Source organism: Chaetura pelagica, unplaced genomic scaffold (genome assembly GCF_000747805.2).
Source record: "Chaetura pelagica isolate M959 unplaced genomic scaffold, ChaPel_1.0 scaffold17, whole genome shotgun sequence".
In the NCBI taxonomy this organism is placed as follows: Eukaryota; Metazoa; Chordata; class Aves; order Apodiformes; family Apodidae; genus Chaetura; species Chaetura pelagica.
In genome coordinates this window covers 3226930-3239400 of record NW_009970726.1, presented here as the reverse complement: position 1 = coordinate 3239400, position 12471 = coordinate 3226930, and the positions used below count along the sequence as shown (strand labels likewise).

Sequence of the window (12471 nt, the reverse complement as noted above, 5' to 3'; positions counted from 1 at the left end):
AGTTGGTGCGGGAGAGCTGCGAACCCCGCGGGGCTGCCCGTGGCCACGCAGCCCTGCGGGAGCCGGGTGCGCTTACCTGGGCCGCTGAAAATGAGAGTCTGGTGCGTGCCGTGAGGTCTCGTTATTGCGCTGCAAAGGTCACTCGCAGGGGCTGCACAACACGAGAATAATACGTGATCACAGGGTGAAGCTGCCAGGCAAAGTACTCGGAAATGGGGAATTGTTCAGTTGTGTCAGTGGAGCTCCTACATGGTACGTGAGCCAGTCTCTAATTATGCTTCTTGGGTTCTCTCTGGAGGAGCCCTGCCCCATCCACTGCAAAGAAGCAGACAAGGGACATGGTACTGCTGTCAAAGACTTCTGTTGTCACATGGAGTTTGTCTCCTTCCATTTTTCTAATAACATTTGAACGTGTTTTTTGTTTTCAGACAGACCTGACTTCTACAGAAGGGTTGCTTCAGAGATACCTGTTTTTCACAAAAACAGAGTAGAGACCAGGTAGTTTGTGGATGCCCTTTCCATGTGAATATATCCATGATGAGAAAGGTTGCTTATCCCATCCCAGACAACAAAGAACCCACATGGACAAGATGCCTCATAAAATTCTTCACTGTGGGAAAATCATGAATGGAAACTTCCATATTCTTAAAACTCAAAGCTAAACTGCCATGAGCCAGGTATGTGTAAGAAAAAGAGGCCTCCTTAATTCTTTTCATCAAAGCACTACTTATTTACTGTACAAAAATTGTTAACACTTTTACACTGTTTGCAGCATTATGCACATAGGAATTTATGAGGGAAATGTTATGATGCCATATAGTCTTTATTAACTCATTTCATTGCTGGCAGCTCTGTCCCTTCATAACCTTTGCCCCTCCCCTGGTTGAGACCCTGTAAGAATACAGAATCAGCTTCCTAGTTTTATAATCCCATTTTACTAATAGAAGTTGGAAGCAGTAGCAGAATAGGGCCTCAGTGGTAAAAACATCCATATCTTTTAGGCTTGAATTGCTACATGAACAGCATTTTGACAGGATGAGAGAATTGGGGCTGTTCAGACTAGAGAAGAGAAGGCTCTGAGGAGACCTTGTAAGGGCCTTCCAGTACCTGAAGGGCCTACAGGAAAGCTGGGGAGGGGCTTTTCACCAGTGTGTGTAGTGGTAGGACGAGGGGTAATGGTTTTAAACTGGAAGAAGGTAGATTTAGGTTGGATATTAGGGAGAAATTCTTTACTGTGAGGGTGGTGAGACAGTGAAACAGGTTGCCCAGGGAGGTTGTGGATACTCCCTCCCAGGAAATGTTCAAGGCCAGGTTGGATGGGGCTTTGAGCAACCTGGTCTAGTGAGAGGTGTCCCTGCCCATGCAAGGGGGTTGGAACTGAATGATCTTTAAGGTCCCTTCCAACCCAAACCATTCTGTGATTCTATGAATTGTGAAAGCTTTCCTCTCCCTGAGCAAAGCTCTTATTGATAGTAGTTGTGCTTATGAGTGCCTAGCACCCACTGCCTTTAGGCTGTGTGGCTGACTGGATGGCAGGTCACATGCATAAGCATAGCAGTCTGATCCTCTGATCATGCAGAAGCTTGACCAGATTACCCCATGAAAAAAAGGTAAAAGCCTCTCAGTTACAAAAAGGGGATGATGGACACACACACCTTTCCTTGAAGACAGTGCTGGCATGCATCTGAGGTCTGGACCAAGATGCTGAGGAGTGCTTAGACACTGTCTTAGGAGCCAGAAAGGAGAATAACTTCACCAATTGGTTCATAGTTCCATTCCACTCATACCAGTGCGTTCTGAAAGCAAATCACTGCTGCCCACCTTGTCAGCATCTAGATATCTGTGTGCTGAAGTCACTGTCCCTTAGCTCAAAGACCTGAAATTCCCTGTGAGCACTCCCTCTTCTGTAAAAGGGACCTCAAAGGCAAAAATCCATTATGTGACTCTGCTGAGCCCACTTGGGGTGAAGTGTTATACACACTTTGGTCTTCTGCATTAATTAATTATTCAGGTGAACTGGTGTGTGAAACTCCCCAAAACTAGGATTGGTTTCATTTAGATGATCCTGAATGGTACGTGAGCAATGACTGTGTTGCCACAGAAAGGATCCCAGTTTAAACCACTAAAAGTCACAACAACCTCTGAGGCCTTGAAAGACAGGCACTGTTCAAACAAACAGGGAGTTTCAGCCCTTAGTGAATTACAATCTACATGTCAAATAGTTACTGATTGTGCTGAAAAACTTAGACATGAGGTGACATTCAGTGTCATGCAGCCTCATCACATTCCTCTGTTCTCTTTATTTCAATCATTTGTGTTCTTATCTCTCCATCTCAACATGCCTTCACTTTTGCACCTCTTTTCCCCCAAATATTTATATATAAAGATAAATTGTGATAATCTGCAGCTGTACCTGGTATGGAGTTAAAGATGTTTGTAATGCTACAGGGCAGCATCTGTATTACACTATCTTCTTAACAGACTGTGACTAGATTTGTTTCAGACTCTTCTTGCTTTCCAACATAGTTTTAAACTTAATTAGAAATGTTGTGGGTGTACATCTGAAAACTATTTTAAATTATTATCTAAGAAATGTGAAAGCAGTGTGAACACACACATTTTCATCTTCAACATTAGATCACACTAGACAATTGCTTATAGGTTAAGTCTTATTCTTCATTGTAATATTATGGACCAGAAGCATACATAAGTAGAATGGACCACTTTTACTTCAGAACTGATAAACTCAGACCTTTATGTTCCTAGAAGCTTCTAATGACAACAATAAAAAAAGATGCTCCTGTGATTAAGGGAGCACACAAATACTATAATTTATTTAATAAATTATTTCCTGTACTGTGAAAGTCCTTACTACATGCAAATAAAGTCAGGATCCTGCTGTGCTGGACTCTGTGGACTCCCCTAAAAAAGGAGGTCTTCCTGCTGTTGAGCAGAGCTCAGCCATGGAGGGCTGTGGGACCTAAAGTATATGTTCTCTGTTTTCATCTATTGTATTTTCTTTATAACTGAGCTTTTAATACTATTCTACCCATGAGGAGGTCTTTCAATGGCTAATTATGTACATATGCAAAGAACAAGTGAAGCACAAAAGGATCGGCAGATACATAAATGATAACTTAAGAAAATAAACAAGCACATTTAACTAGCAGAAGAAAGACCACCACTATAAGAACTAAAGAACTTACCTCTCTGGGGAACTGCTTTTTGACCTCTCTGGCTGCTTAACTGAGCACAGCCTGGAGTAAATATGAGGAACTCCTCCCCTTTTGGTGTTTATTACAGAGAAACAATACTTCCTGTGACACCTGAGTAAATATCCTCTAGGAAAACCACCACACAGTTTGTTGACAACTAGCTTATTTTTCCTTTGATCATCAATACCATCCACCATAATGAATTACCAGGCATGCCAGAAAGCATGAGCTGTTTATTGAATGCATGGGTTCCTCTGAAGCAACCCCGAGCTTTACTAGATATTTTTTTTAGTTGATCAAAAGAGCTTTGTAACCCCTTTTGAATGTCTTAGATGTGTGATCCTTGTAATCATATTTAAGGGGCTGGTTAGCTCGGGAGATTGTTAATAGGATACGAAACCTTTTACATCCAACCCAGGTAAGTACAGATGAAAACTTGTGACTATTTAACAGCTCTTTCATGTCCTATGACCTAAGCCAGTTCCTAAAGGAAAAATGTCTGTATTAGTTTACATTTACAAAATGTGGTTTTCAGGCTTTTTTAACTGCACATGTAATACAGAACATTTGACAAACAGGAAAATAATTAGAAAGCTCTGTGGTAATCAATAAATCAAACTAAAACTGCAATCTAAAGAATTTTCATTATTCCAACTCAAAAACTCTCTCGACAGTTTTAACAGGCCCTTAAGTACAGGTGAGGGTTATATTAATCAAAAAGGAGGATTTGCTGGAAAGTAGAAGTGATTTATAAAACTGTCAGTTCTTCACTAAAATTTCATTGTATCAGCCCAGGAGCTGCACATCTAGCACATAAGTATTGCCTTTGAACAGTGGTGGCCCAACTCACACTTACTGTTTTATATCCAGTAGGAAAAAAACCTACAAGCAAACATATGCAAGGAATTGTATTGAAATGTCACACCTGTTTCTGCTTTGCAGGGTTTTAGGTAGCAAAGTTTTAAGGTTTTGCAGGTATTGGTTTCCATCTAAGGAAGTCTTAAGTCAGACCCAGAATTAACTCAGATCTCAAACTCAATTGAAAAAAAATGTTCTTAATTAATTTCTTAAAAATAAAATAAGAGGAAAAGAGGTATGGAAAATTTGGAATATAAAAAATTCCACAGATGTTCTAAAAAAATCACAAGAGAGAAGGGCTGGGGCCAAGAGATAGATGCAGAGGAGATTTGTGCTTCTAGTATCAGCAGTTACTTAAAGAATACGCTTATCCCTTCCTTGGAATGCACTGATGACCAAAAATAACCCTAAAGGATTTTGCTTACGTGCAGTGATGTGAACTAGTAAGAGGGCTGGACATCTAAGGATTGCTGCTTTCTGCATACCTGGGTTTATTGTGAAGTGCCAGTCTTGAAAATGTGCAGGTAGAGATTTGGGACTGTAGTGCTGGCATTTCCAAGTGTGCACAACAGACCCCTCAGAGTCATGAAGGTGGCTTGAAAACTGGGATTAAAAAACTAAACTAAGCAATAAACACGAGTCATGTGGTAATATTCATCCTGTGGCTTATGCTGTTAATAAAACAATTACTCTACTAACTGATTAGAGACTTCAGGTTTGGCATTTTATTTTATTTTTTTGCAAAATAGTTTTCCATCAGTTGTACAGAGGATTTCATTTATATTGTGGAGTAGCAGTGCCTATATTCTACACAATCCAAGTGAAAAAAAATGGAATAGATAAACTGTGTATTTCTTTATAGCTGTATTTCTCTGTAGCCCCTGAAGCTCTAGGTAATCAGCAGTCAGGCATAAAGAAAAATACCCATTAAACAAATATCACCATAAACATTGCTGAATACAAATCTACTTTGTTATGTAAATAGGACTGTGAATAATGGAGTGTAAGCAGCATCAATGTATTGATAATTCAAACAATTAAATTCATGTTTGGTATATACATCTAGTCACCATCTGTGCTGTTCTGGTATGTAGTTACAGGAGAGCTGGATAAACCTTTAACTAAAAAAAAAAAATCAACCCAGCAGAATCTTTCTATAAGGTTTTTTATACTTCTTTTTTTTTCCCCACCCTGAATTAAAATAAGTCCTAAAACCCAGAAACTGTTTAGTTTAGAGGCTCCTACATAATATATACCTGTACAGCATGTAGCACCCAGTCTCCCGAGTTCCTTGCATTTCAGGTGCTGCCACTTAACCATGTTGATTAATGGGAAAAATAGAGGTATTTACTTAACAGGTGATAAAAGAAGGCTCCGCATTGCGAAAGCATGTTGTTTCTTCTGCTTCTGAAAGGGTCACAGCGCACAAATGGAAGTCTTATCCAGTAATGATAGATGGCATTTTGTATGAGTGAGAACGAGGAGGAGTCAGTTTTGTTCAGTAGCCAGAGCACATACATTTCTGTACAGAAAGTTGCACATGGGATCACCCTGACCAGTAGGTCTCCATATCAATTGTGTGCTTTTCTTCTACCTGGGGTGATTTTTTCTTTTAGCCTTTGCTAGTGACAGAAGATTCTCCATGTTCACCGTTCCCATAAACACCCATCATAGTTCTTAAAATTTAAATTTCAGGCACTAAAGACATTAAGACCAACTTCTCTCAAGAATGAATCATTTCCAGTGGCCTTGGCAGAAGTCGCAGGGCACCAACTCCCTAATCTGTAGATTAACTGGACGTTGAGGTTACCATTTGGATAAATTAAGCTTCTAATCCTTGTAATATGTAAGGAACTGTAAAATTTAATCTAAATATTCAGGAACAAGATGGAAAAGAACTATAACCTAAGAAATTTCATTTTAATACCATACATTTTAAAGCCAGTTCACTGATTTTCAAGGGATGTGACCTGGGAGGTTGCAAATGTGAAGCTGGAAGTACTCAAATTACTGTTTTTGGTAAATTTCAAGTTATCACATAATATGCAGAATTCTTTTAATGGATAAACCAAATGTCTCAAGCATTCTTTGTTATCCTCATTTTTTTCCCTATTTTTCACACATGCCAGGAACTTGATGTCAGTCTGGATCTTCCTCCCCTTGAAGCCAGAGATAGCAAGAACACTGCCAGGCTTCACACACTTCACAAATCCCAAAGTAACGACCAAATAAATAAACCCTAGAAAATTATCCTTTTCTTTCAAGCACAATAAAAAAGAGACAATTTGTTTGTGTCACACTAGCCCAAAATGAAGAATGGCAGCATAATCTGAGAATAACCTGAAAAGTTTGTTTTGAAGTTTTTCTCTAGGATTCTGCTGGTACTAATATTAATTCCTCAGCCTCCTAATCCAAAGGCACACCACAAATGAGTCTTGTAAACAGTTTCCTATTTGTGAGCCTGTCATTAATCTCTGAGGACGTTCCAAAGATAGCCCTCAGAGGATTTGGATTTGTCATCTTTTTCTTTCTAATCCAGTTAGGGGGTGTAGCAAACAGTGACACAAACAGGATTACAGTTTGCAGGGGCCCATGCCTGGTTATGTGAGCAGCACACAGACATGATCAGCTCCAGATTCCTGCTCTGCAGTTTGCTCACTTCCTGACTGCTTCTCCTCCTCCTTTCTAGTTGGTTGAAACCACATTTGAAAAAAAATAATAAAAAAAAATAATTTAAAAAGTTTTGGAGAAATTACTAGTTTAATAAGAAAAAAAACAAACCAGAAAGAAAAGGAGGAAAGCTGTATGACATTCTGATTTTTAGCCTCTTATCTGTTTTTATTACCATAAGTGTGTCCCAGTGTTCTCCCAGTTAACCATATGTAGCATTTCCAACACTTTATTCTCCTGAATGATGGGACAGCCTTGTCATCTCAGCAGCTCTCAGGAACAGAGGCAATTCCTCTCCACTCCTGCAGAGTCCTTCCAGCATTTCTGTGATGGTTCTTTTAGAGCTAAGTTGCCTCTAGGACTTTCCAGATAGCAAGCACTCTTTGAAATGAGAACATTGATTTTTAAACACTGAGGGTAATTTAAACACTGAAGTGAAGTATGAAAGGCACCACTAAATTACCCAGCTCACAACACCTTCAAATCAAGGCAAATAATTTAAAACAATGAGGAGCTCTTAAAACATCAAGAATTGTGTGTTCCTGGAAGTATTATTTGCATATTGATTATGGCAGAGGGTGTGCTAAATGGTCCCAGTTGCTCTATCCATTACTATCTCTCTCCATTATTTATGACTACTTCAATTTTTCCCATTAGTTGTAAACTTTATCAGAAAATATTTTATTCTTTCAAGTTGTTGACACAAAAAAAATCATTAGGGCTAAGACTTCTACAGACTTGCATTGGAAACATACATATCAGGATAGTTTCTCATTTTATATTAGATTCTGAGACCTACAATTAGCCAGTTTCTAAACTAATGCGCTGATGGACTGATTTTATAGATTCTTACGACTAATACATGTTATCTAGAATCACTGGCTTTGGTATTTCATGTAAGCTGCTATAGTTAGCAAGAGTTCACATTGAAGAATATGCCTGATAATAAGTTCTGTCAAAAACACTCAGAAGGCAAACAAGGTCAACTTAACCTCTCTATGTTTTTCCAACTAGGGTCCATAGCACATTATTTGTGCTATGCTATGGTTGTACTGTTTTTGTTGCTTATATACATTTATTATCTGAGATGGTTCAATATAAGTCATAACAGCAGAGCAATGTAAATTGTCTGGAGTAAGGGAAATAAATGAATAAGCTTTGAAGTTTTCAAGAAACAAGACTTAAATTAAGAAAAAAGCCAGCATTCAAAATCCCAAAGCCAACAGTCTAAACAAGCTTTTCTTTTTTCTCCATTACATTATCCAGATAGCAAAGACTGTACTGTGTGTGTATATACCTTTGCAAAGCTGATGTAAACTTATCTGGCTGTTCTTTAAAACATTTAAGTTGCAATTAGTGTAATGGTCCAGCAGTTACTGTGTTTAGCTCCTCTTCAGTGCCAGAATTAGATCTTTAGTTTGTTTCTTAAAATTGCTTTTTGAAAAGGATTGCTAAGCAAAACAGAGCAGAGGAGCCGTAACAGGTCTAACCCTGTACAAGTTTCCAGTCCTGGAGATGAAAATATTATTTATGTAGATGCTCTAGGGCACAGGTGAGTGGCATTACTTTTTCTCCTGAAACTCAGAGGCCTTTGCAACAGATAATGCTGAACAGTCTCTGAGGAATGGATCATACAAAGTGAAATTTAATTTCAGTCCACCCTAAATTATAAGCATCATGTAGGTGGCAAGTTCCCTTACGAAGTCCTGTGAACTGGACTTGGAACTAGTTTTCACCCCAGAGAACAGAGTCTCAAGGAGTAGGAGAACAGGGGTGGAAATGTGTTGCAGGAAGTAAAGGTAGGGCTGGTTCACCCACTGCTACCAAGCCATGCACTGAGAACAGCTTTGCCCGAGATGTGATCTGGCTTTGCTTCTGGGCAGTCTTCCTGTGCTTCCTGTACCTGTCTTTGATGGAGCTGAAATCCCTCACTGCTGGAGACTCAATGTTGACCTTTGTCCAGTTACAACACTGAGAAGCTTTTTTTATTTTTCTGTCTCTTTGTGTTTCGTGAGATTTTTATCAAAGAAGAAAGTTTCACTGAAGTGGTGATGGAACATTTTTATTTACTGTTTTCACTGCTGGAGACCCAGAGCTGGACTGAGTGGCCCCCAGGTTTGGTGCACAGCTGAGGAAATTTGGTGTTCCCACTGCAGCCACTTGGCCTCAGGATTAGGGTGTTTTTCTACCCTGTTTTTGTTGCCTGCCACGATCTCCTGTGGAGAACATCCCCAGCACAAGCGAATACTGTTTCCTTTTCCCCTTCTTGCTAAAATACACTAGTTAATGACTGCTTTCACACACAATTCAGGCAACAGTGCAATTTTTGATTGTTTTGCTTAGCCGTGCGGAGGTCAGGACGGCTGCTGCTTTCCTGCGTGCACGGCCATCCTCAATCAGCCTGTCTAGTATAGAAGAGGTTGTTTTTTCCTGCAGATGGTTTTGTGTCCTGAGGTTCTATCTTTGATTGTGGCAACTGCCTTACTTAGCAGGCACCACAGGACACAGAGGGAGAGAGCTGGGAACAGCAGGGGAGGCCAGCGCTGCCCGCAGAGGCGCAGCAAAGAGCTGGGCCACCCACTGCCTTCCCTGCTTGCATCTGACAATTGAACTCGGATTTCTGCCTTCACTTCTGCTTGAATCCAAAGAAAGGAGCTGTGTGTAGCAAGCAGGAAATCACCAACAAACTTTCCCTAAATACAAACGATTTTGAAGTGGGTTTTTTTTAAGGGACTGCAGCTTAGGTGAGATGCAGAATCTCATCCCTGAATTGTGCCACGCAACACAGACCTCCTGACTGCTCTGTTTGTAAGTGCTCAAAGGACAGTGAGCCTGCTTCTCTGCTGCCGGTACCTGTCTGACTTGAAAAGGAGCTTCCAAATTCATTATGTGAACACTGACTCAGCTGCATGCGAGTAACAAACAATTAATTACTATATTATATTACTATAATATATTACTATACTTTTATGAGGTAGTTTGATATGGCAATTTTTTCTGGTTGGGGAGCAGATATGGGTTTCTGGTTATCAGAAAATATTTACATTAATAACCATGATCTCACTGAAGATAACAGGAAGACTTGTGTTAGTTTGGAATGGGTTAAGGACTGACCTTTGACAAGCAAGATTTTACAATGAAATTCAGTTATTTCCCCAACTGCCTGTTCAGACACATGACAATAATGTGGAGAAATGCTTTACTTTTTCTGGCACTTTTTATTCCCAAGATTTCTCAATGTGCCACAGCCTATATGCACAGCATCAGCCCATTGCCAAACGTTGCCTTAGGCAGCAGAATTATCCATCCTTACAGACAGCAGGAAAATTTTCAATTTTGAAATCTGATTCAGAAGACCTGTTGCACAGAAAGCCACCTCATGTGGCTGTCTCAGAAGGAGCAAGGCATGGGATATGATATATGATGTGTTTTGCACCTGTTATGCAACAGGGAACAATTTGCCAATTAATTCAGGTAGTGTTAGAGAGAAGAGATAACATGTCTTGGATTTCCTGCTCTTAATTTATTGAACAGCTAGGCCCTTGGGACTAATAAAAAGCATTCCACCAGCCTGCAGGAGGTCTACAGTTTCTAATATAACAGAAAACCACCATTTTTCAGAATAGTAAATAATCATTAACTGATGCAGGCCTTGCATAAAGAGCATCTCTGATGAACTGTCCAAATGAATATTCTACCTTACCTTTAAACTATACTCCCTGACAGGCAAAATTATAAACAAGGTACATGGGGTGAATATTTACTCCTTACCTCTCTTCTTAATTTCTTTACAGTGACCAACCATGAGAAGACAAGGTATGAAGTAACTTTTCCACCACTTTCTGCTGGCACATAGGTGACAGGAGACTTTAATTTCCTAGGCACTTCTTACATGGGACTGTGTTCTAGGACCGAGGTGACAAGCTGAAGTGATCTAGGCTCTAAACCACTACTGAGGGAATATGATTATAGAGTAATCCATTACTTTGTGTGTTTGCTTAGGGAGTAACAGAGAAAGTAACTAGTAAAAGACTAACTCACTTGTTAGTTTCTTTCTCCCTACAGCTTCATTAATACAAATCGGAAGAACGGGTAATACAATAGAAAGTCTTTTCGCCTAACAGCAAATTACCAGAATCTTCTCACTTTCAAGCTGATAAATAAATCAAATGTTCCTTATTCATGAAGATGGCAGTACCATCTTACAATGCTTGCTGTGATGCTAGCTGCAGTTTAACTCAGACAAAGTGTCTTACTTTTTTTTCACTTAGAGGCAGAGGGCTTACTTAGACACTGGCTGCTCTAAAAGTGATAACGTTTTTCTGCAAAGGGGCCTTTAAAAATGAATCAATGTTGACTTAATATTCTTCAAATAACTGTTTCCTTTTAACAAGTTCTAGTTTATACCATATTTATAGAGCCTGTCAATTGACAGGCCTGTACCTGAGCCTGGATGATTATGTGTCTCCTGATCTCTAGTCTTCTTGTGCAACTGTGCTAAGATGGATTTGTGAAGCAACTAGTGGAGTTATGATCGGTTAGACCAATAAGCCAGTGTTCTGCCTCTTCTTAGCAGATGTTTTATCTTGGTTCCCCTCTTTTCAAAATAGGCAGCTCTGTCTTCACTTGTTTAGGGACATATTCCCAGTCTGTAAAATTGTTTCTCAAAGCGCTGAAGTTCAATCTCAATTTAATAATGAGATTCAGGACTGAAAGCTTCAAATCAAACTGCAGCCAGGTTTTCTGTTTCCTAGTTGAAGTAGTAGTGCTTTCTTCCACAGAGAGGAGGATGTATCCTCCGAGGTATGTGTAATTCATCCTAGAGAAACTGAGAACTAAACAGAACCTGTTTAGATTGCAAAGCGGATGATGTGGCAATTTGTAAAAACCTTTGATGCAGAAGCACTTGGTCATGAAGCCCCCTTAACACAGACCAAAGTGCTTAGAGTAAAAGACACAATGACAAATTAGAATTATGTCCAACCTCCAGCCTTCAAAGAAGCCTCTAGGAAGTCAGTGTGATTCATGTGGCTTCCAGGCAAACCTCACCAGCAGGAGCTTTTATAAAATTCAGGCTCACAAAATTTGTTGCAGCTTCTGACTGTCTTCTCCAGGTCTCCTCCACATTTATCACCCTGGGTCAGAGTCTCAGGTTTGTTGTAATCCAGATTGGTTGCTTTGAATTTCCTCACAGGCTGCTAGGAGGATCAGGGCTGGTGCTTTTGTTCTCCAAATAGCTCAAAATACTTTTGCTTCTCATGTATTGTATGTTCTCCAGTTCCTAAATCCAACTAGGTAAACTGAGATGATCAGTAACTGATTATAGTAACTTTGCATCTAAACTTGCCTTGAGCATCTTCTTATTCAAGAATAGAAACAAGAAATTTGTATCAGATAGGCAGAGCTCCAGAGCAGAATTGACCTGGCTCAGAGTCATCAAGAGATTGTTGAAAGTATCTCTTATTACTGCTAATGTGAATGTGACAAATTAATCTTTCAAGTACAGATAAGAGAACAAATCCATTCAGGTTCAAAATAAAAATACTGTCAATGTTTGAGAAACTACAGAAACCTGAACTATGTAACAACAACCAGCAATAGAATAATGTCTTTGGCTCGTTAGTAACATGCAGCCTAAAATCAGCACAGATACAAAGATAATGCAGTGTGTCCCTCCACTTTTCCACCTCTGCTGGGATTTTTCTTTTTTTGTATCATATCAGTAAAT

General features: G+C 39.6%; 1 protein-coding gene across 1 annotated transcript in view; it reads right to left on the bottom strand.

Moving 5' to 3' along the window:
• MYO3A (myosin IIIA) overlaps nt 1-3310 on the bottom strand; it is a 119370-nt gene extending 116060 nt beyond the window's left edge. The window contains exon 1 of the mRNA XM_010007024.1: nt 3207-3310. The gene's annotated coding sequence lies outside the window, so the exon portion shown is untranslated. The remainder of the gene's footprint in view (nt 1-3206) is intronic.
• Nucleotides 3311-12471: the final 9161 nt, after the last annotated feature.